General features: G+C 42.5%; 1 protein-coding gene across 6 annotated transcripts in view; it reads left to right on the plus strand.

Moving 5' to 3' along the window:
- zfhx3 (zinc finger homeobox 3) overlaps positions 1–23,445 on the plus strand; it is a 217,061-nt gene that overhangs the window by 105,605 nt on the left and 88,011 nt on the right. The window contains exon 2 of one of the 6 annotated variants that reach the window (XM_037247284.1): positions 20,209–20,291. The exons of the other annotated variants lie outside the window; for them this stretch is intronic. The gene's annotated coding sequence lies outside the window, so the exon portion shown is untranslated. The remainder of the gene's footprint in view (positions 1–20,208; positions 20,292–23,445) is intronic. 6 annotated transcript variants of the gene reach the window in all.

Here is a 23,445-nt window from a genome sequence, read left to right on the forward strand (position 1 = left end):
CACAAGCTCAGTGTTCTGACACTTGTGTTGATTTGTCTTTTGAATACATCACGGGTTGCACCCACCGGCAAGAACAGATTGGAGGTGCTCAGATTGGATGACCTTTGGGAACATAACCAGTTCAGTACACCTGGCCACTTCTTTTTGTGAAGCCTTATCACATCAAAGGAGTAAAACAATTTCCCTGACTCATAAAGTCTTACTTTACTAGTTAGACAAGTTCTTTTTGTGTCCGTTGCTACCATTACCCTGTTGTTGAAATACACTCTCAGGTGCTAGTAAGCCGGGTGTTTAGCCTGCGACACCGTTACCTAAAGTGCACTGTATTAAAAAGCAGTCAGGGCCTTGGATCACAGTATATCATGAGGCAGAGGCGGTGATAAGGCCCACTGCCTGGCTGCAGATCAATGAAGGTTACTGACATCATATCACAAAGTGAAAGCAAGTGCTCCACCCCAAGCTATTTATCAGTGGCAGATCCGAGAGGGAGAGTCTTTTCTCTACCATGTTGTAGCATTTTTCTCTAATATCGGGTATGACTCCTCCCAGAAGACCACTTGGGCCAGGTGTCACCCTTTCTGATATTCTTTTTGCTTCTCCTTAGTTTTTCCCAAGTGATGAGTTTGTGTAGAATAGACAAATCATAACCAGCTATGCCAACGCCAGGATCTTAATTTCCAGATTCCTCGAAGCAGTACAATTATCTCCGTGTCTGTCTATAATGTCTTATCATTGGGAATTGTAGAGAGGAACTACTATATGAGGTGTCCAAGGCTACTGTTTCGAATTCTTCCCAGGTGAAGTGATGTGGGCACGTACCACTGGGTACAGAACCCGGGGACGCTGGAAAGACTATGTTTCTCTTCTGGAACTGAAGGCCACCGGGCCACTGAAACGTGTTACTTCTTTCCAACGTCATACACTGCAGGAATGAAAAGCACCTTGTTCACATCTTGTAATAAACAGTCACATGCCAAGAGGAAGTAAAATACAATTGTGTATTCACATCATTGTACTCCCGTGTTTTCTTTTCACATTTCTCTGAATTCATTAGCAGGTTACACAGGTAATGCTGGTGAGATGTCACAATGATCATATCAGGGTTTCCCAATCGCAATGCGGGAATGTGACGTAGACTGTGCTACTTGGTTGCTTTAGTTCCACCTAAGGCGCGACATGCCTAGACAGCTTTCAGCTGTTGTATGACAACATCAGCATTGAGCCAAACACACAAAAGGTGGCCTCAACTGCTGTAGCCCTGTTTTTTCTTTTCATGTTCTTTTTCTCCTCCCTGCAGCTTCATGGCTTTATTGCATTATATATCATAAAGCCCCTCCCCTACCCTCACTTGTGTCTGCATTAGTACAGTAATATTGAGCTGTGTGTACACACAAATGCACGTTTGCGCGTCCATGCGCAGGAGATCATGCTTACAGGTACTCTATGAGTTCCATTTATCAGCTGCCTGGGGCACAATGTGGAGGATCTTCCCCAATGGGTTTGTGTGTAACTGCTCTGTCAATACAACCTTGTCAAGGCGGGGAGAGTGTGTTGGTGTGTGTGTGTGTGTGTGTGTAGAAAAACGAGGGGGCATTTACGCCAATGCACTAGAGCCACGTTATTGAGCAGCCAATAGCTATTTGCTTCTTGAGGTGGCAGGTGGAAAAAGGAAGGAAGTGAGGAAGGAAGGAAGCATGTGGCTCACTGCTGCTACTAACGCTCACCGAGCCACAGGGCTCAAACTTGACACTGGCACTGTGTAGATGCGGAGCAGGTTGTCTTCTTCTGGCTCCCGGTCTTTGCGGGCCCTGGGTGTGCGCGCAGCCTGCCGCTGCCGTAAAACCCCGCTTCCTCTCTGGAATCTCTGTGTTGACAGAGCCCATCTGAATGCTGGGACAGCTTCCAAGCTGCAAAAGGGTCGTCACATGTACACAGTCACACATGGAGCGTGTGAGTCAGGGTGAGGGTTTCAGTTCAAATGTTTAAGGGCTGTTTTAACCTTTGTGAAGGTGATTTCTGATCCTCTTCCAGCCCCTATTAACACACCTAAAGACTTTTCTTTAAAAAGAAAAAAATCTGTTTTTGTGTGTTCACCTTCTCCTCTTATCCTTTGTTTTCTTATACCGTCATGCGAAAATACCCCCGTAGAGTGGACCGTGCATATCTGTGTGTTAGTGTTTTGTGTATCCTGTCTGAACTTGTCCCATGTACCTGAGTCACAGACGGATTAGTTAACCCACACGGCACTTTGGTGTGTGCCAATCCTGACACAGCTGGCCTTTAACAAAGACAGGCGGTAGAAATAAAGGAAATGGTGAATAACTACGACATAAACCATTTATTTAATCAGATATTGTGACCAATAGAAGCTCCCTTTTCACAACTGCGGTGTATGTTGTGCTGAAGTGAAATGTCAGTTCTGCTAAAAGTAAGCGGCGGCGCTACATGTCCCGCTGCTACAGTGCAGCTGTCCAAACAAAGAGAGGCGAGGGAAAAAAAAGAAGAAGAAAAACACATTATATCAACATTTAACAACAGTTGCTCTGTAATCTGGTATTACTTCCACAAGCAAAGGAGGAGCCAAGATGAACTTGGATACTGTTGTGGCAGAAGGAAGCCAAGTGCTTTGGGGAGGTTAACTAGAGATGTGAAGGTCTACGGACTCATCTTAATCCACAAGGCTTGTACTTAATCACTTTTGATGTGCATGCGAACATAAGTGGCTTCAACATTCCAACATTGGCCACTCCAAGTTCAGAGGACCGGGGCAAAGGAAGGGCGGGTGTTATACGAGCGGCTTCTGCCTATTGGCTAAACAGCCTCGGGCCAAGGGAATATCCAGAAACTATTTTCTTGACATCTTTTAAATGTCCTCTCCCTTTCTTTTCGCTGGCCTTATGTGCCCTCACCATTTATTACGCGTCCATTTGCATGCTCCTCTGCGTATGTACACCGTGGAAGATGGCATGTCATTAAGGGAATTTCCAGCAAAAAGACAGAGGTTGAACAGAGAAGGATCTGTCCCCCGGAACTGTGGTGGGTGGCATCTATGTGAACATTCTTCTTTGTGCGTGATTTCTGCCCACAGTGACTCTGTGTGTCCCTATGGCCCAGGCTGTGATATATTGCTGCCTGGTGGCGCATACAACTTCCATATGAAGTTTGACAACTCCCATGTGCCTCGACTTCACTGAACTTCTTGTGTCGGTTTAAGAGGAAACACTTGTCCCAACTAATGTGTGCCATCTTTTGTAGACTGCATTTGAAGGCATACTTTTGGGATTCTCTCTAAAGTCAGGCACATGCTGTGCTCTGATTCTGGCTCACTTCCATATTGTTCTAATTTTAGCACTGATAACATTCGATTTTAAGTCAATTAATTTATTTGAAATCACAAATGTCACCATCACAAAGCCTTTATAAACGTTGGAGGTATATGTCTGTAATAACATCTCGACATTTCTGTCATGTCTAACTAAACTATCCACCCATTTATTTTCTATACTGCTTGTCTTCATTTTGGGCTGTGGATGAGATGAAGGTATAACTCAGCTAAGTTTGAGCTAGATTTGGAGTACATAGACTGTATCCTGAGCAGCAAGACCCGATTCTTATGAAATTGTGGTTTCTTGTTTTGTGGTTCTCACCAAACTTTACCTCAGCACCATCACTGGCACCCTTTATATGTTCAACTTTTTGTCTGCTGGACTTTGGCAGTCACGCTGAATTGGGTTTGTACTTAGTCTATCAAAAATGCATGTGAGTTTCATGCAAAAAAATACGCTTCTTGCTTTCAAGCATTACGTGGGACCTAAATAACTGGTGGCTTTTGCACCATGGCAAAGCAGACCCAATACATTCACAGTTTATTGAACACAATAAACATTTTGGTGACTGTGTAAGGGAATTATGAATAGTGCAATGCTATAGTGCCACGTCACGTAACGGAGTATTATCAATTGATAAGTCATGAGAATTGGCACACAGGCCTGCACACAATTTCTTAGCACGAGGAGACTTGACTAGCGGGAGATTTGCTGCCAAAGCTTTGGCGCGAAATGCAGGCGTTGCATTCGTCTCTTCCTGTTTTGTCCATGTGTGTGTTGTCTAGTGGTTCAGGTGTGGTTAATGTTGGCAGAAGATCTTCGGGCCCGCGGCAATAAACAACAGAGCAGGCAGGAGGCCAGATGCAACACTACAAACTTTTAACCTCTCCCTGCGCTAATCCCTGGCTGCGCTGGTAACTCTCTCTCTCTCTTTTTTTCCTTTACTCATTCTTTCACCTCTTTCTTGGTCTCTCTCTTTATTTCTTCACCCACTGCTTTGCCTTCTTTTTTCTTCTCTCTTTCTCTCCTTCAGTCCTGCTCTGCTTTTAAGTGAAGTCAGTGTACTGACCTCTAAATAAAGGCTGGAACACTACAGCTGTTACCAACTTCAAACAGCCACTGGCTCAGAGTGGAGCCTGTGCGGGTGTTAGGGGGAGAAATAATGTGCCTATTAAAACTAACTTAGAGCCCTCTTTGCTCTCTAAAGGCTTTTAAGATCACACCAACTCAAGCTTGCCACTACCTTCGACTACACTGTGACACAGCCACAGCAGTCAGTCCAGACACAAGTGTAATAAAAACCCAGACAGACAAAATTATGTCCATTTTGAATTGTATGAATATGATTTCTTGGTCTAGGACAGTCACGTCCGCTCCCTCCCATCAGACCCCTGTTTCATCATTTAACTTGATGTCATGTAATGGTTCTACATGCAGAACCTCTGAGAGCCACAAATCATTGGAGCGGTTTGTTCTCCGCTCCAACCTGCTCCGTTATATTTCTTTTTCCTGGCACACAGATAATCATAACGCTCAGTTCACTGGTGCACGATAAACATTTAAATCAGCCTAATATGTACTGGTCGTAGCTGTTATTAGCTTGCTCCAGATCAGTGGAAAAAGTTAACCTCTGTATCATGGAAGAATTTCGGCTGACAAATTCCAGGTCTTGTTCTCCATGAATCATCCACCTCGAGCCCACATTAATAGAACTTGTAAAAATGGAAGTTGTCTGCTGTCCAAACACTCACTGAATGTCTTTGTGATAGAAAGACTCACCAGAACCAAAATGGAAAGCACCAGGATTAGTCACCCCACGCCTATGTTTGTTGTCTATTATTATAAAGACGAGAGCTTACTGCCCTTTTATTGAGTTGATGTGTTTTCCTATGTTGGTTTCAGTAAAGACGCATACTGGGCAAAAGAATTAGGACACCCTTACATTGTTCACCGACCTCTACCACAACGCAACTGTTTCCCAAAAGTTTACAAAATGTGTGCTATTTGCCCCCTTTTGAATGAGGGGCATAGAGAGTTAAAAGTACTCTCTATGCAAAACAAGATTAGACTCTCCAGTATGTTGAAGAGAACATTTCACAGGTCTTCCACTAATCATAACAACTACAGTTACTTGTGTAGAAATGTGTCTTTAGGTGAACCAAAAAAAAATCAGGTTTCCGCTGTGCACTAGTGAAAATAATGTTAGCGATTAATCAACTTTGACTCGACTTTCATAACATTTTAGTCGACCAGAAAAATCTTGACTCGTTTGACCTTCAGGAGATATATTTGTACATTTTAATGTTTTGGCACTCGTCAAGAGAAAATCCAAATTTTTTTCAAGTCGTATTTATCTTTGCAATCATACAAGACAATTGATAAATCATAATTTTTTAAGTCACTAATATAAACCTCCAACTATCCCTCAAGCTTGTTTTGGCATAACATGTCCAACGATGCAACCTGTAAGATTATGGATAGTACTCTGTCATTGTCAAATGGTTCTGACTGTAAGTAACATTCACATGCACTTCAGGTGAAATAAAAGGAAGCATTGTATCATGGATTATGTGTTTGCGTTCCGTGACTCGCTCACAATACACTCCATTAACTGCACAACCTTTTCCTGCATGGTTACTGATAATGCAAGCAACACAATTAAGAGGTGGGGACTACAGCGATAAAAGGAGCATTAAGCCAAACAAGTTGCTCTTGTTTGTAAAGAGTCCGAGAAACTCAAATACATTCCAGGCTGAAGAGGGTGAGAGAGCCAGTGTAGTTTTGGACTCAACATTCCTTTTAGAACACCTGAGAGTTGGGGGTAAGGTAGCGAAAGAGAACGAGAGCAAATCTCTGTCGACAAGTTGTGTGTCGCGCTTTGCTCCGCCCAGGGAATGTGTTACCTAATGGGCCACAAAACTGCCTGGAGACCACAGCTCTCTTCTCACTGATATTCGATGACCTTGTCCAAAAACAAAAGAACCCATCACCAAGAATCAGAGCTTTGCTTTAAAAAAAATTGAAAGAAAAAAAAAACTTGGCTTGAAAGCTTTGCTTTTTGTTTTTGACAGAAGAAAAGAATGGGTAATATTATCTTGTTCACAGTTACAAGAATCCTACTTTCGGAGGCTATGGGTGTCAAGTTTCTAATATGTATATAAAGTTTCACTGCACAATGGATCTTTTGTCTGGAGCAAACTGAACGCCCCCCTCCTCCTCCTCATCCTCCCTTCTCGTAAAAAAAAATGCATTCATGTGATCGCAAGGACTCAGGTTTCCTCTATCTTTGTGTGCCATGTCGTCACTCGCCCCTGCAAGTCGAAATGTGCATCCAGGGCTGCTTCCAGCCACGGATTAGGGTGACTCCAGCCAGCAACGAACTCCCCGACAAAATCGCAGCATGACAGGTAACCAAAGTTGCGATGGGGGACAGAGGAGGCAGACGATAATTACAGAGCTTTTTGTTTTCGGCGCACTCTCCGCTGGCTACTTAAGTGCCTGATCTGAAATGTGTGCCTTGTAATTACAGTAGTGGGCCCCATTAGGGTAAAGGTCTTGGTGGGGATTATTCTTCTCCTCGTCTTTCGTGTGTGAGCAAGTGTGAGACCAAGGCGCCGGCTCCCACGTCATGCATAAACCACAGCACTGGCCGAGTAAGAGGAGGAGCAGCAGGAATTAGCCCACTCGAGCCTGCGAGTCCCGTGTGCACATTCAGCCCACGGCCGGCGAGACGACAGCACAGTGACCGGTACTTAGTGCGTCTGCCTTTCCCCTTCTCTCCAAGCCATGCCACATAATACCTCCATTGCTCATGCTGACGCTGAGAGATTTGTGTTGATTATGACAGGGCTGTCACAGTGACGAGCGTGCGGCGTGGCATGTGTCATGTCAAGTTGACACAAACTTGGGTGCCTGTGGCGCTAGGTAGAAACCGGCCCAAACACTACCAGGAACTTGTCTGCGGTGAGATGGAAGAATTCCAAGAGATTTGCTGATGGGGACCTGGAGATAAAGCTTGGCATATGGATGTATCATTGTGCCAGCAGACATATAGATAGCTTGAAACTGAGTGTGAAGGACAATAAAAAGGCAGAACTGGTCACATGACCTGGAAACGTGACCTATTTTGGATCAGTGGCAAGCGGTCCACTTCCAACTTTCCAACATCTAAGCACTAAAACAGAGATCTAGCAGTCAACGTTAGATAGATCCTTCCTCTTTAAGCTGCTAGCCCTCTTAATAGATTCTTAAGCACTGGCTTTAGTGCATGTTAAACCAGGATTACCCAATCAATTATGGTCAGTGCAAACAAGGATTACTTAAAACAGTACATTTCTCTTGTTGAGCAGCTAAAAGCAGAGTAAATGGAAGCAGTACTGTTGCTGTTGATGCAAAGAGCAGTCATGATGGGGTCACCGTGACGCCAGACATGGGCATCATGGCTAGGAGGTAAATCTTCATTTAGTTGAGTTTCTTTTTGTCTTCTTGTTGCACTTTTGAGAGGAATATGAGTATTTCAGCTTTTATAAAGCTGCAGTAGAACAAAGGGGATCAACCCTCACACTCACATCCCTGCCCTCTCTCTGAACTCACCCTTTGTTGACATTTTAATCACAATCACAATACCCTGCAAGTAAGGCCATCTATACATTTATATATGCTGTACATAAACTTGCCAAACCAGATCCCCTACACTCGTGTATCTTTGTTTGTACATGTTTTTACCCTCCCAACCGGTGAACCTCTACACACCTCTTAGATACAGAAAATAAACACACTTTCAAGGTGGCTTTTTATGACTCCAGATTCCATATGATTGGCTGCTCTACTGCCTGTTATTGTCTTGGAGTCATGAGGCAGCAGAAATGTTTCATTAGAGCTGTCTAATGGCTTTGGATGATTTTACGCTTCATCTTAACATTCAGCACCATTCCTCTTCAGATGGGCAATGTCTGAAGCCTCTCTCCTAGTCCAACGCACACACACAAACACATTGGCTGCTCTGTTATTCCGTTTTCCCAGTGTTGTTGCTCAATGGCGAGTGCCTGGTGACTAACTGCACCCCAAAAGTCATCAGGAAAAAAAAGTCAGCTGCCGTTGAAAAGCAGTAGTTACCCGAGCAGGTAGTTGGGAAGAACCTACATTTTCACCTGACCAACACACCTACAGGAGGGGTTGATCGAATCATTTGACCTAAAAGAAGGCCTTGCTCACAATGATAGGTGCTTGGCTTGAGGTCAATGTTCTGGTTAATTCTTCTTCAATATGACTTTATGGAGATTGCTTTTTTATGGACTGTCACAGTTTTGCTAGAACTAAAATGTCCCTTCCTAAAACAAAAAAAACCCTCATAATTCTTTAGTCATCCCTTGATTGGACAATTATCTTATGCTAACATACTACGATTCAGCATCTCACCCAATCACTGATTGATTCATGCACTGATTAAAAGGCGTGACTCATTAGTTTATGTCATACATAACTTTAGGACATTTAACAGTAGAGGAGACGGCGAGACGTCATTCAAGATGCTCAGCCATCGTCTGCTTCTGAAACAAATCGAATTATTTCACTTTCATAGCATAATTACAACAATGCAATCTTTGATTGGAGCAAACTGTTGAATGACGCATTTTATGTCATGTGCCGAATTATTAAGGGCAAGCACAACATGCCTATTCTTAAAAAAAAAAAAAGTCTGGATTTTGAAAAAAACAATAAGACGCCACAGATAGCAGACCTTAATTAGGTCAAGCTGCTTGCTGTAACCCGATCCATTGCATTAATGACAACACAGCCCCTGTGAAAAGCATCATTGTTCTCAGGATAATTGTCCTTTTAGTTAACGTGGCCCAGGAAGGGCGCTCCTTGTTAGGGGAGCTGGCTGAGACCAAGGACAGCCAGAGGCAGCGAAGGGACCGGGAATGAAACTGGCCCGGTGCCCACTGTGACGAGGCCACTTGTGCCCTCTGATGAAATCCCCTCGGTGTGCAGCGGAATTAGCTGTCCCTCGGGTGTGGCACCAGAGGGGTTGTCATTAATTATGTTCCATGAATCTTAAAGAATGAGAAGCAATCAATAAAATACAACAGATGTATGCAAATAGCATGCAGATTGAACTGCTTAATGACATGACATGTTGTCAGGAGGGAGCTTCAAGAGCGAAAGAAAACAAGTTAAGCCGGAGAAAGAAAATGTTGCATTAGCAAACGGCCTTTCTGCACAGTGAACCTTTAATTTCCAGTTTTTGTTGCCTTGGTATATAGTGTTAGGTTGTGCCCACACAAAGATGGGTATTTTTAAAAACATGTAATATTCTTTTCCTTTTAGCCCTTGGTCAATAATCAGACTACTTTTAGATCGACCCACTTTTTGGAAAGGCTTACCAAAAACAGTTGTTAGCATTTGCGTGTAGTTCTTTCATGTATGTGTGTGTCCTTTGGAAAACTATATTTAAACTTTTGTTAACGTTGCTAATAGCCAGAAAAATGCTCACTTTTTCTTAGACTGCCATTGTCAATTTTTCTTTTGCCCTTTCCACAAATAATTCTGGTTGGCTAAAAAGACCGTCGTGCGACAACTATGTCATTGGCGTGGGAGCGACTTCATCACCGGTGGTGTCGTGGTACATATGGCTAACCATGGGCACAACCAGTGTGGGACGGATTTTGGTTTTGTGACTGTAGGCGTGAATATGACCGCTTGTCAGTTTGTGTGCCGCTGTGATTGACTCGTGAGCAATCCGGAGCGTGATCTGTCTTTCACTTCTCGGCCGATGCGACTCTGAACTGAATATGTTGTACAAAAACGGTTGAAAGTGTTTGACAGCCTGGCCATGTTTTTCCATTACCTCATTGGTGGTGACAGATTAGTTAATTTTACACTGAATGGTTAAAATCTAAATATACTTGAAATTGTCTCACCCTACTTTACTTCTCTGAGCTGCTGCATTCCCCAATACCTGCCTGGTGCTTGAGATTGTTTAACTTGTTTGGCTTACATTTGATTTTGTTTCGTGTTATGTATTGTTTTCTTTTGTTGCATGTTAATGTCTAGTCTTACTTGTTTGGTTTTCTTTGCCAGCTGTTCTTGTCAGTCCTGTTACTTGTGTCTACCAATCAGGTCTCTCGTACCACTCTTGTCTTGTCCTGGTGCGACTCATGTTTTGTCACTTTGCTTATATTTAGTTGCCTGTTTTCTTTCAGTCTGTGTCTGTTCATTGTTGTTACTGTCAATTCTCATGTAACTCTAGTTTCATTGGTCATGAGTGTTTTTGTTTCGTAGGAATGATTTGATACTTTTTAACCTTGTCTGTCCGTTTTTGTTATTAAGTACTTTGAAAACTACTCTAGCTGCCCTGGATTTGAGTTGCCTCCACACTTGCTTACCGCATCTGTGACACAAACTATTAGAGAACCGCTTCACTGTCCAAGTGCACCTTAAAACCAATTGTAATTCTTTGGCGTCGAGCCCTTATTTCAATGTTGTATTTGTTGTTTTGAAATTATGTCATGTTCAATTATTTTATGTTAAATTTATTTTTAATATAAAACACTACCTCAGCTGTGGTTGTTTTTAAAGTGCCCTGCAAAGAAAACTGAGTAGAGGTTTGATCAACTAGATTCTATGTTTCCGTTATCATTGCTGCATCTTGCTGGCCAGGGAGCAGAGACTGCCAGACAGGAAATGGTTGAGACATCGGGGTTGTTTTAGCTATAAATCAAGCAAGGTGTGGGTTTAAAAAAAAAAAAAGATTAACGGTGGCGCTACTGTTGGACGGCCTGTTTGGGTTGTAAGGGAAAGAAGGAGAGGTTAGTTCACCTGCTTGAAACTGTGCACTCACGTCTTCATTGTACCCAGCCAGCTGGAGCTGCGAGAAACTCTATACCTGTCTTTTAAGCAGGGAAGGGAGGACAGCCAAGAATTAACTGCTGCCTCATCTTGGCAGCCGCCAACAATGCTGTCTGTCTTCCATTCATGGTAAGCATGCGAGGGAAGCAATGGTAGCGACAATCTCTTAAGGAAAGGAGGATCGTGGTTTCAAGAATTGTGAGTCCGACAGCAGATGAAACCTATTGGTTGATTATTGTCATTCTTTTTTGATCAGCACAGACTGATCATATAATTCTACTCTTCAAATAACTTTCCATCCACTCCCTTGTCTTTGATTGGCCATATAGTGTCAGGGCTTGATTACAGCGGCCAGTTTCCCCATCAGGACAGTGACAGTGAAATCCAAGACACACACACTTCAGAAGGCCAGGACAGTCCAAGGAGAGGCCAGGGAACAGGTGGTGACCCTCCTCAGTCTGGGAGTATATTATTGACGAGGGCCCAGCGCCCAGATTGATTACTTTATTGTATTGCCATGAACCTCAGTGGCCAGGAACCTCTGGTTGACCCTTGCAAGACTGAGCATCACACTGACCCTCACCTTAGGTAAAGAGTTATGTGGCTTTGGCCTGCTCTCTAATAGGGGAGGTCCTGACCTGCTCAGCCAGTGGCCCGAGTACAGAACAGAAATGAGCCCATGGTGTCAGCTAAGGTAATTTAGAGGCTAGGGGTATGCCACGGTCCAATGGGGGAGCATTTTGGACTGTGTCTTCACTTCAGACCTTCTTTAAATTCACTGGTATTCAGTGTGTCAGCCAGATAGACCGACAGGGAAATGCTAATTAATCTTCTCCAAATCACAGAAAAGAAGCCAGGGATCAATATATTTCGATCACATATCCTCACTTTTAGGTAACCCACTGAATATCAGATTCATAGCGAATTAGAGTAACAGTTGTTGTGCAACGTTGCAGTGATTTACTGGCAGTATATTAAAAAAAGTGTGGTGCGGGTGACCATGTTGCATTTAAAACCATGCAGAATGGTGTTATTCTGTACCCAAAGCCACACTGACTCATCTTGAGGTCTGTAAACACAGGACAAGACACCAGACATCTCATGGGCCTCCATCAGACTAAAGGCTGTTTCCACTACCATGCATTCCCTCTTCTACTTAACTGACAGAATATCTGCCAGATGTTTTTTCTCTTTGGTCTACATATCTGTCGTTGTCAGCTGCAGCCTCTCATCACACCACCCCCCAAAAAAAGAACAACCGCCGAGCACTCACCAGCTTTGGTAAACAGTTTAATTGGAGAAGTGTCCCCGACTCACTTTCTCTTAGCTCATTGGCTTTGTTTAATGTGTTCATTTCTTCAGTGAATCTTTCCTGGCCTTTCCTTTAATAGAGAAGGATGGCTGAATATTTTGTTTTTATCCAAACAACTGCACCTATCAAATCTTTTAGGAATGTTTCTTCTAAGGCATGCAGACTTATTATCCATCACATAATTCAGCATGTTTCCTTTCTGATAAAAATGAAGTATGACAATGGGAGAGGAACCAAATATTTTATGCTAGAAATGGATCTACATTGCGCACATATTGAGCTTAATGCGTGTGGCTGTACTAATTACTGTGTACGATCAAAATGGTTGTTTGTCTGCAACTTGATCTTTCCCGGTTGTTGATATAGCATCAGCTTGTTATGATAAGTTTGTAAGAGTTCACAAAGTTTGATGTTAATGAGCATTAAATCCATCTTTTGAAATATACTGGACAAACCTAAACCAAGGCATGCTCAAAGTAGGGGGACTCAGCACCCCAAAATTAGTAAGGACTTTTGGATAAGAGGTGAAATGGCTTAAACAAGCAAGAACAGTCCAGTTGCCTCGATTCAAACTTGGTGAGTTGTTTTAGATACCTGCCCAAAGAAGGTACGTATAGTGCAAGACTGAACCCATGCAAGTACAGGTGTTCTGACTAATTACTGAAAATCATATGGTGATAGGTGGAAAAACAGATGTTAACCCAAATAGCCCCTTCCCTGCACAACCGCAAAACAAACACACGGCATACCCTTTTTGTCATTGTTCACATTCATTCCTAAGAAAAGCATTTAACAAACACATGTTCACTTCTACACTATACTTCATTTTTGATACTTCTGCAAAAAACAAAAAACAAAAAGGCACCAATTGTTGCCAAAGGCACCTCTCACTCTGTACCAATTAACACTCAGCCTCCATTACATTGATTGGCTATTGTGTAGTATTGGCTCGGTGGGTCGTGAACATATTGATCACAGAGACCCATCATCTGAACCATGAGAAAATGTTGAGCTACTCATTTCTTACGCCCGCCGGCGGATTAATATGCCAGTGGACTTGAAGCTGCTTTGCCACAACACCAATAATATTGTTAAAGACTCTACAAAATGAATTAAAAGATTTATTTAAAGACAATGTACACATCATATTATATATCTTTGGAAGATAACTGCTGAAATCGTGCAAGAAAATGAGAACTATGCAGTACTAGAGTGTGGCAATAAGAGAATTAAAATCAATTAATTAATTAATTTATGTATCTATCCATCTGTGGGTGGCTAAAATAGCTTATGCAGAAGAGGCATTTGATAGTAGGGACAAAGGCTTGATTTTTCTGATCTAATCAAAACGCACCACACCCAAACTCTATTGTTTGGGGGGGGGCTTCTGTATACGAGCATTGTTTTCCCGCCTACATTTAACCCCATCCGCCCATTTGCACACGTTTACCCTCCCCAACACACGCCTTGGTAGCCAGTCAAAGGGCAAACCGCTGCCCCAGCTCCTAAAGGTGCACCTGGCATCTAGAGGTCCACTCCAATTACATCCTGCCAATAACGGATTATGAACCAATTAGTCATCGTCTCATTTTACACCACGAGGGCTCCCCCTTGTTACAACTCAAATAGGGGGGCATCTGTTAGAGACGCGTCAGCGTTGTATCTGAGACAATGTGAAGAAGGTGGCAGGGAAGCTCCTCTCAATGAACCTAAAAGGAGCTTTTTGATGTTTTCTCTCTTTGCCTTTTTTCCCCCCAGAGTGACATGTTGGTTGAAATGTAAATACCTCATACAGAACAAGTGTCTGGAGGCAGTTGCTTTAGCAGACATGCACATACATTATATCAAACATACAGGGGATAATTTAACTTGTCAACTTGTAATTTGTAATGGCACTCAACTTGAACTTTCAGGGCGTGCCACTTGGGCCTGCTCAAGTTCGTATCTTTTTGTAAACATGCATTTGTTTGTTCATTATTTTCGTTTTTTCCTAGTCTCCAAATCGTGCAGAGGTGAGCATAAATGTTCATTAGCAAGTTTTGTCTTGTCACCTCAAACAATAAGGATGCATTGCCGAAATGTCTGACTGGAGCTATACTGAAAATGAAGTGACTCAGATTCAAGTGTTTAATAAATAAATATATATATATATATAAATAAATAAATAAATAAATAAATAAATAAATTCAGCATAATACCTTGTGCTATAAGTAACTGCCGGTGTGATCCAAGGGCCACTTGCTAGTGCTGAAAAGTTTATTTCCTATGACAATTCCATTTTGGTTTGTTTTTTAGTCAGGATATTTGTAGCAGTGTAAGTAGTGATTATATAGATGTCATTCACCAGTATTTATGTGTGGTCACATGTGTTCTAAGTCTCTCAAATGCTTAATGTGGTCGCCCTTGTCATCTGGGGCTAAATTATAATGTTATATAGTGCACCGCTTGTGAGTGAGTGCGAGAATCAACAAAGTAGCCAATATCAGGTCATCCTCCTTTTAAAATCTGCATATTTTATTGACCTCTGGCAAAGATCATTTCAATATAATTTATCCAGAACGTGGAGCCATTTTTATGACCTTGACACATGCGTTCCCTCCCCAACGGGCCTGAATCAATTGATATTATGTGTCATAAAAGTAATCCTGCGGTCCTCTTCACGTGGTTTCTTTTTCCCCTGCAAGTTGCATCTGTCATTGGCTTGATCCTGCAACTCATTATCAGCACTCTAATTTACAGTTGGGTTGAGCCGAGGCAGGGCTGCTTGAATTGTCCCGACATCATCATCATCATCATCTAACCAAATCGGCCGGAAAATATTTGCTCATGCTTTGCGTTGTGTTTTTTGAGAACTCTCTCCATCTTTTCAAACTTTAACTGGCTTTTAAGACAAAAATAATCAGACAGCTACCAAAGAACGAACCAAAGGTGGTCGAGATGTTTTGGCACACCCTTTGCAGGTATGAGCGGTTCTCCAAATGTATGGTACAACCAGATGGTCAAACACCGACGAACTTTGAGAGTTATTTTTTTCTTCCTTTTACAAGTCAGTCAGATGTCCTCGACACCAAACTCATCCAAGTGTGGTTTTATGGACATTGCTTAGTGCAATTGGAACAGAAAAGGGTCTTCCCCAAACTGTTGCAACAAAGTTGAAAGTCGGGGTTGAACCCATCGACGTTGAAAGCTTGAAGTCAACTAACCCACTAATCACGTGGTTTTGACAGCGTCTTCCACTTGGCCAATTTACAGAGGATTTGCACATCTCTTGCCATTACTGAACTTAAGTGCTCTGTGGAGCAGCAATTTTTCCAGGAGCCCAGAAAATGCAAAAATAAGCTGGTTGTTAATGAGAGTCGTGGTTTGTCTTGATTGCTGCCGGTTTTAAAATATTCATACCACTGGTACCGTGAAACTGGCGGCAAGGAACGAGGGCAGAGACACAAAATCTTCCTTGACAAAACGTAAGTCTAATAATATGCAGGCAACAACTGTGTGATAACAGAAACTTTTTATACGTATCACAAAACTGACCAACCAACATGTCAAGACATAGGTCACTTTATAAGGGCTTGGTGAGATATTTCACCATAAATGTGACTGGTCGTATGTGACCGGCTGGCTCGTTGAATAGAAAAACAAACTAATCTGTCCAAATGTGTCTCTACGTGAAACTGATCCAAAGCGCAATTGATGATCCATCCATCCATCCATCCATCCATCCATCCATCCATCCATCCATCCATCCATCCATCCATCCATCCATCCATCTTCTTCCGCTTATCCGGGGTCGGGTCGCGGGGGCAGCAGCTTTAGGAGGGACTCCCAGACTTCCCTCTCCCCAGCCACTTCATCCAGCTCATACCGGGGGATCCCAAGACGTTCCCAAACCAGCTGAGAGACATAGTCTCTCCAGCACGTCCTGGGTTGTCCACGGGGTCTCCTAGCGGTGGGACATGCCCGGAACACCTCCCCAGGGAAGCGTAAAAGAGGCATCCTGATGAGATGCCCGAGCCACCTCATCTGGCTCCTCTCAACGACATCATCGATTAATCAACTTCGACTTGACTTCAATCACATTGTATTTTACGACATAATATATTTATTCATTCATTAACTGAAGAATTAAGATTCAATGTGTGTAGGTCAGCCCCAAATGGAATAAGTGGCATGTTTCAGTCGTGTTTATGTTGTGTATAGTTGGCTGCAGAGGCGCCACAGCGAGATGTGACACTTAGTATATAGAGTGCAGTATAGATATTACTTACACATGCAGTGAAGTCTTTTCAAACACTTGCCCGGCCACTTAAGATATGTTCTTGTCCTCTGAGGAATGTGTTGGCTCTCTTGGCAAAGTTTGACCCTCAGACCCTGAACTCACATGACTGAAATTCCACACACATACATATATTATGCTGAAACAATACACACACTCAATGACTTTTATCTCCCCCGCCCGTACTTGGAATTAGAATCCACACCACTTTGAAATTCAGCTCACAGATAAGAAAGCCAAAAATATATGGCCGCAAACACGGGGTCAAGTCTTCCTGGAGGATGTGAAAGTCTAGCCCGGAAGATGCGCGCCGTTGGGGGGCTTGCTAAAGCGATCCCCCGGCCAAGTCGAATTGTGCCGAGCCATGCGCTCAGCGGGCTGCCCAGCTGGGGCCCAGATGTGGCAGATGTGTCACGCCGAGTCTGAGATGCAGCAGCAGATAAGAGCTCTGGTCGGGTCCGGGCCTCGGTTTTCGGGTCTGTTCCGCAGCGGTTCTAGCTATATGTCGTGGTTGTTGCTATCTGAACTTTGACAGCCCCTGTCATGCTTAATGCCTCACTTCCCAAATACAGCTCGGTCATCCTGATTTATATCTACCAGGTGCTTGAGTGTGCATGCAGCACTGGGATGACAGGAGGCATGTGGCCGTTTCATTAAGGCAAATGAACAAGGGCAGCAGTGTGTGCATGTGTCTGTGCAGATGAGGGACAGGAGGGGGCTGCTCTTTCTCAAATATACTTTCACACCACTGAGGCTGCCACATCATTCAGAGTGGCGAGGGGGCATTAAGAATTTATTAACACACTTTTAAAATATCACATTAGTTTATGCTTTCAGTTGTTTCATTCCTATCATTCTGTTCCCTTGATAAAATACTGCTTTAGTCCTTCTGAGAATTTGCATTTTGACATTTGTGTGTTGTGCTCAACTGTCCAGCTGCTTTCACTCTGACCTTTTTGCCATTTGTCACAGTTCAGGGTTGTGTGCCACCAGGACCTTTCTCTTTCTCTCTCTGCCACACACACACACACACACACACCCACACAAACCACTGACAAAAAATTGTCCCCCCCTGCATAGCGTAAATCGGAGGGGGCTTTATTGTTTTCGTTTCACGTTTAGAATTGGCTTAGACGGTTTCAGTTGTACTCGTGTGGCAGTGTTTCCCCGGAGGTCTCCGACGAGGAATAGAACTTAAATTTAGTGCACATGAACACTTAAAATGACTAACGGGCAAACGGGCTTGTTGTCTTTAAGTCCCATTTATCCTCCTTTTCATTTGAAGACAAAATAGTAGTTTTGTTCACTCAAGGGTTTTAAGAACATTGTGGACGGATGTCGTTTGCTCTTCGTCATACAGTCATATGCAGATATCGTTCGGCAGTACCCCTCTGCGCTGTCTTTTGTAGATTTTCTGTAAAATTTCCTCTCGCAGTTATCACTGCACTACCAAGGAGGAACATCAGTTTGCATGTTTAACTATCTATCTATTTAACTTTTTGTTAGAGTTTCTCACAATGGTTCATAATTTGCCACTGTAAAGATTTTCCGTCTCACCAGCATGTAAAATGCATGCAAATTTACCGCCTTGGAGCAGTTGGTAATGGAGTATTACATACCGTAAATGCTAAGTGTATTTTTCTTGAGCAGGAATGAGTGCATTCGGCATTTGATGAATGTAATACTGCTAATTACAGGCTTCACGGTGTTCAAGTGGCAAGTACTAACTGGAGATGTATCTCGCTATGGTATGAAAATAACCATGCATTCAACATCATGTCCATTAAACTCTCAATAATGATGAGAGCTCTTGCGAAAAAGAAAATAATTGAGTACCGGCCTTGCCTTTTTTCTCCTGCGGTGAACATATTTGACCATTTTCTTTGTCATTAATGACTTTAGCAAATGTCACAGAGAGAGCAAAGGTTTTGACTGTGCAAGGTCATCAAAAAGGCCCTCTAATTATTTATCCAGAATATCCTACTCTAGAATTAGCGACCAGCTCACCAATGGCTTTCATGCATTTTTTCCCCCTAAAAAGAAATAATTTCCACTGAATGGTTTCACGAGGACAACCTGTAATCCTTGGTGCATACTGTGTGTGTTTGACATTTGTGCACGAGTCTTCTCCACCTCTCAGTATCGGTGCGTAGCGAAAAAGATAGTAATTGAGCCTTTTCCACACTTAAACACTGTGCAACTTTCCGCATCTCTGCTCTCACCCTCGGCCTCGACAGCTTCCAACCACATTAGACTGCATTTTTTGCTCATTTGGTCTTCACATGCCTCCTAAATGGGATCATCACACCGCTGAAGGTGAAGAGCGAGCCAATAGCTCACACTGTTGACATGGCCGCCCATGTGTTCTTTTGCAACTTGCCTTCACGCCAGCGTACAGTAGATGCTTTTAATCAATGCATTGTCGCCTTGTGGAACGGCGAGTTCTCGTGACATGTGCCCTGCAACTGGCTAGTGACCAGTTCGGCGTGTAGCCCGATGTCAGCTGCGATAGGCTCCGGCACCCTCTGCGACCCTGAACAGGATAAGCCGTGTTGAGAATGGATGTACGGTGTCCCCTTAAGAATTCTTTGTTTGTCTTATTCAAAGTGCCAGTGAACACAGTGTTTTACCAGGTGCAAGCCCGGGTCATTACCAAGGTATTTGTTTTCCAGGTTACACAAAGAGGCGTAGGACTATAGACATGTTATCCGTGCCCCCTTTCTGTCTCTCAGGGCATGAGCCCTGTGCAGGACCTTAACCAGGGTATTTTGCTTGGACACTTTTAGTCAAGGCAGTTGTTGCGTGTATGCGGTAGTCCATAAAACAGTTTAGAATCAGACCATGGACTATGTTAATTTAGAGAATGAACTTGTCAAAGACATATCAAAAATATTCTATTATATATAGATGTGATAGGCTTGTCGTAGATTAATAAATATTTTTAATAACAGCAGTGTTATTTGTGTCTGTCTGCACTAGGCTGAACCATTTTCATTTAGACCTTTGAGATCCGTAGGCTACAATACGTGAAAATTATTTGATTGTTGTTTTTTTCCACAACCCTTGCGAGGATGAGCGGTTCAGAGAATGGATGAATTTGTTGTTCTTGGTGTTCATTTTTTAACATAATGTGTGTGCTTGTCATTTTGCTTGCCGGGAGATGATATCTTGCACATTTACCTAAACACCACCAACAGTCATACGTAAACCATTTTATTATTGGTCTCCTAATCAATAATGTGGCTTCTTATGGTTTAATATTTCAAGGGTATTGATCATTTTAACAACTGTGTTTGTGGTTTCCTTAACTACCATGACACTTGAAGGTGTGTGCATGTTTGAGCATGTGGACCCACTCCTCTTTTTCTGTTGCACTCGACACATTCATGCATTTGCAATTTCATACTTCATATTTTTACTCACGCCTTGGTGATGTTTTTCAGCGCATGCTGATGTATGCTTCGTTGACCTTGGGTTCACCCTCACTGCCACCGTCATGCCGTTTCTGTGGTGAAAATGAAACTGAGTGAGTGCAAACAGAAGCTTTTAAAGCTTTTAGCATATTTCCTCTCATGAGAGAATGTTTGCTTCCAGCAGATATAAATAGGGGCAGATTTTATAATTAGTAGAAATGAAAGACCAGGGGCTCACACACTATGATCAGCTATGTTCCCTCTTCATCTCTGATTTCTCTCTCTTTTCTTCCCTCATTGTCAAGTCCTCTTGCATTTGCCCATTTCCTCTCGCTCACTTTGCTCACCGTCTCGGTGAATATTGTACTTTGTAGCAATTCTCCCAAGATGTTTGTTGCTTGGCTGGAATAGTGCCAGCGTGGCAGAGCGGCGTACAAAGTCGCGAGTGTCTTCCCAGAGTTTGTGCATTCCAAACCATGGGAAAGTCAGCAGTGCATGCTAATTGATGAGAAGCTCCACGTTAGACTGGAGCAAATCCTTCAATCCATATCTGTTGGGCTCAACTTGTGATGTCTGTATGTTACTAATCTAATAGGTTTTGTTTGTTTGTTTGTTTGTTTTTTCAAGTCACAACACTTTTCTCTCTCAAATATGTACACAATGGTATCGTTGTTTCTAATTTCTCATCAAAACGATGCATACAGTTGATGACTGACCTTCACATTCATTGTTAAAACATGCAACAATTTGAAGAATTCTCTGTAAATGCTGGCAAAACCAATATATTACACATCGGCTGTTCTCACTATCTCCTCATTGAATGAAATTATATGAGTGAAGCAACCCCCCTTTGTGCTGGTTGCTAATTGTAGGGCTTCTTGCTGTGTGTATGCCGCTTCCCTTTGCGTTGCCACCCGCCAAGTCTCCAACTCGCACGCTGTAGAACCCAGTAATTAACCCACAGTTAATTAACTACTTCTAATTACACCAGCACGCCGCTTTGATCGCACCAAAAGAAACCGGAGAAACAGCCGCGAGTAGAAATGACTCTGAGGTCGCTGGAAGTTGTTTTGCCTTCTGATCAGGTCTCAATCATGCAGCCATTTAAAGCTAACATTGTATTACTTAAAAAAAAAAAAAAGAATTGGAATGAGTCTTATGTTAGGTACACTTAGTGTGATGAGGAATGCAGCAAATGATTCCTTATTAACTACGACGGCTGGCAGTAAAGCCCAGCCCTCTGCCAAGGCCAAATATTAATAATTTAATTCATTAATTAGGTCGTTTCATTGAAATCAATTTACCTCGTGACTCAACCGGCCTGAGTTTTACGTTAGTGAGCATCGTCTTACGTACTGTAAAAATTACATTTTAAATTCTGTAAAAAAGATTGAACAAATGACAATTTAAGCTTTCAGTCAGGCAACATTAGCAGAAAACATCCTATTAATTCTGGCCTTCTAAATTAAACACCCAAAAAGGTGTAGTGAAAATGTTATTTTATTGATGTTTTTTTATTCTGAAGGCCTGAATTTTGACAGAATGTCTTGCACAGATGTTACTCCAACTTAACCGAATGTTGCCGAGCAGATTGAAAGGGTTGCTGCCTTTATCTATTGTTAAATACGGTTGGTCGTACATTTCAAAAAATACATACACCTCCTGGTGCCAGCCATTTGATAAAGGCGGTAACAACCTACGATACAATTTAAGAAAGACATCATAGCAAAATACAAAAATGGGTCTTCCTCACTCTGTGTAGTATTTTGTTTGCTATTACTGTTTTCTATAAAAATTTATTTATTCTCTATCAAATAAAAAATATATATTTTCTGTTAAAACTTTTGAACGTCCGGAAAAAAAAATTCTATAGGAAATACTACATAGAATTTCATATGATTCTGTTTTAATCACACTTTCTGTAGCGGATGAATCACAAAAAAAAAACCGATGTACATCAGAGGGATTAAATATGGGATTTGAAGTCGCCATGGCAACCTGAGCTGTCTTCTGTACATCCAGAGCTTGACGGAAGCTCCCTCGATCTCACTTCAGCTATCTCTTCAAAATACTCTGAGGTGCCAGTGAGCTCCCCCTCCCACGACCCCCTCCCTGCACTCTCTTGTAAACACCCAGCGCTGTTCTTCCCTCAGACTCAACACCACCACGGCTATTTCTGTTCCCCCACACTGATATCTCCTACTGAAGATCATTGATTTTACGGGAAGCCCTGTTTACAGGCTGAGTGCCATCGACCTGAGGTGACTTTTTGCCTCCTGCAGTCTGAACAATACTGAAGTACCTTTATGCCTGCATGAGCAAAATGGTTGAGCAAATAATTACAGCTGCAATAAACAACAATGCTGTTCTGTATCTGCGTGCGGTTAATTGACACGTTCGCAGGGGTAAATCTATACAATGAAACCAACCGGAGCAGTGAGACTGCGTAACTTGTATAGGTTTATAAACACTGCCTGCTGTTACTTCAATTACAGTTCAATCACTGACCACAGCAGTAAGTACACATTTGTGAAGTACTTTGGGTACAAATAATCAAAGTACCGCCAAGAAATTATGACTTAGATACTAATGACAAAAAGGGGCTTTAGACCCATCATTTCTTATTTGTGAACTGCTGAAATTTAGTTACATGAGGTGGAGCCCACTAAAACAAACACCTATGCGATCTGTACTGGATCTTATTAAATGTGGAGGAGTACCTTAAAGTGCCCGCTGTGTATAATAAGGAAATGTGCATTGTTGCATAATGTGCAAAATATGTGCTAACATAAGTGTGTAATCATTTTTTCTTTAGCATAAGAAATATAGAAGGCCCTTGGTGTAATTGATATAGAGTATCGTGATTGAAAGGGTAAAATGTCCCAAACAGAAAGAGGCACAATTCCACAAAGGAGTAAGCTATGTGAAGTGTGACCTTTTGACTCATGTTAAATCGTACAACACACTGATGTTTTTATAAGCCATTCATTGGAACTAACTTAGCAGATAAAGCCCAGCTCCGATTTGCCTTAGGAGTACAACGGTACCCCCCATCAATGAGCATGTCCCTAGTGCAACATCAAAGGCCTTCCCCTGCTTTATCAATAAGAACCCTTCCTTCCCACATCTTCCTGTAACTTGCTTAGCGTTCACGCCATTGATTTTCCAATAAGCGCCCTTTACCCTGCGGTGGCTGGCCAAGCTCACTGAAGGCTCAGAGACCAGACACAGCATTAAACAGGGACAAAAATGCTCTTTTACCATTGT

This window comes from Syngnathus acus, chromosome 3, assembly GCF_901709675.1.
Source record: "Syngnathus acus chromosome 3, fSynAcu1.2, whole genome shotgun sequence".
Taxonomy (NCBI): domain Eukaryota; kingdom Metazoa; phylum Chordata; class Actinopteri; order Syngnathiformes; family Syngnathidae; genus Syngnathus; species Syngnathus acus.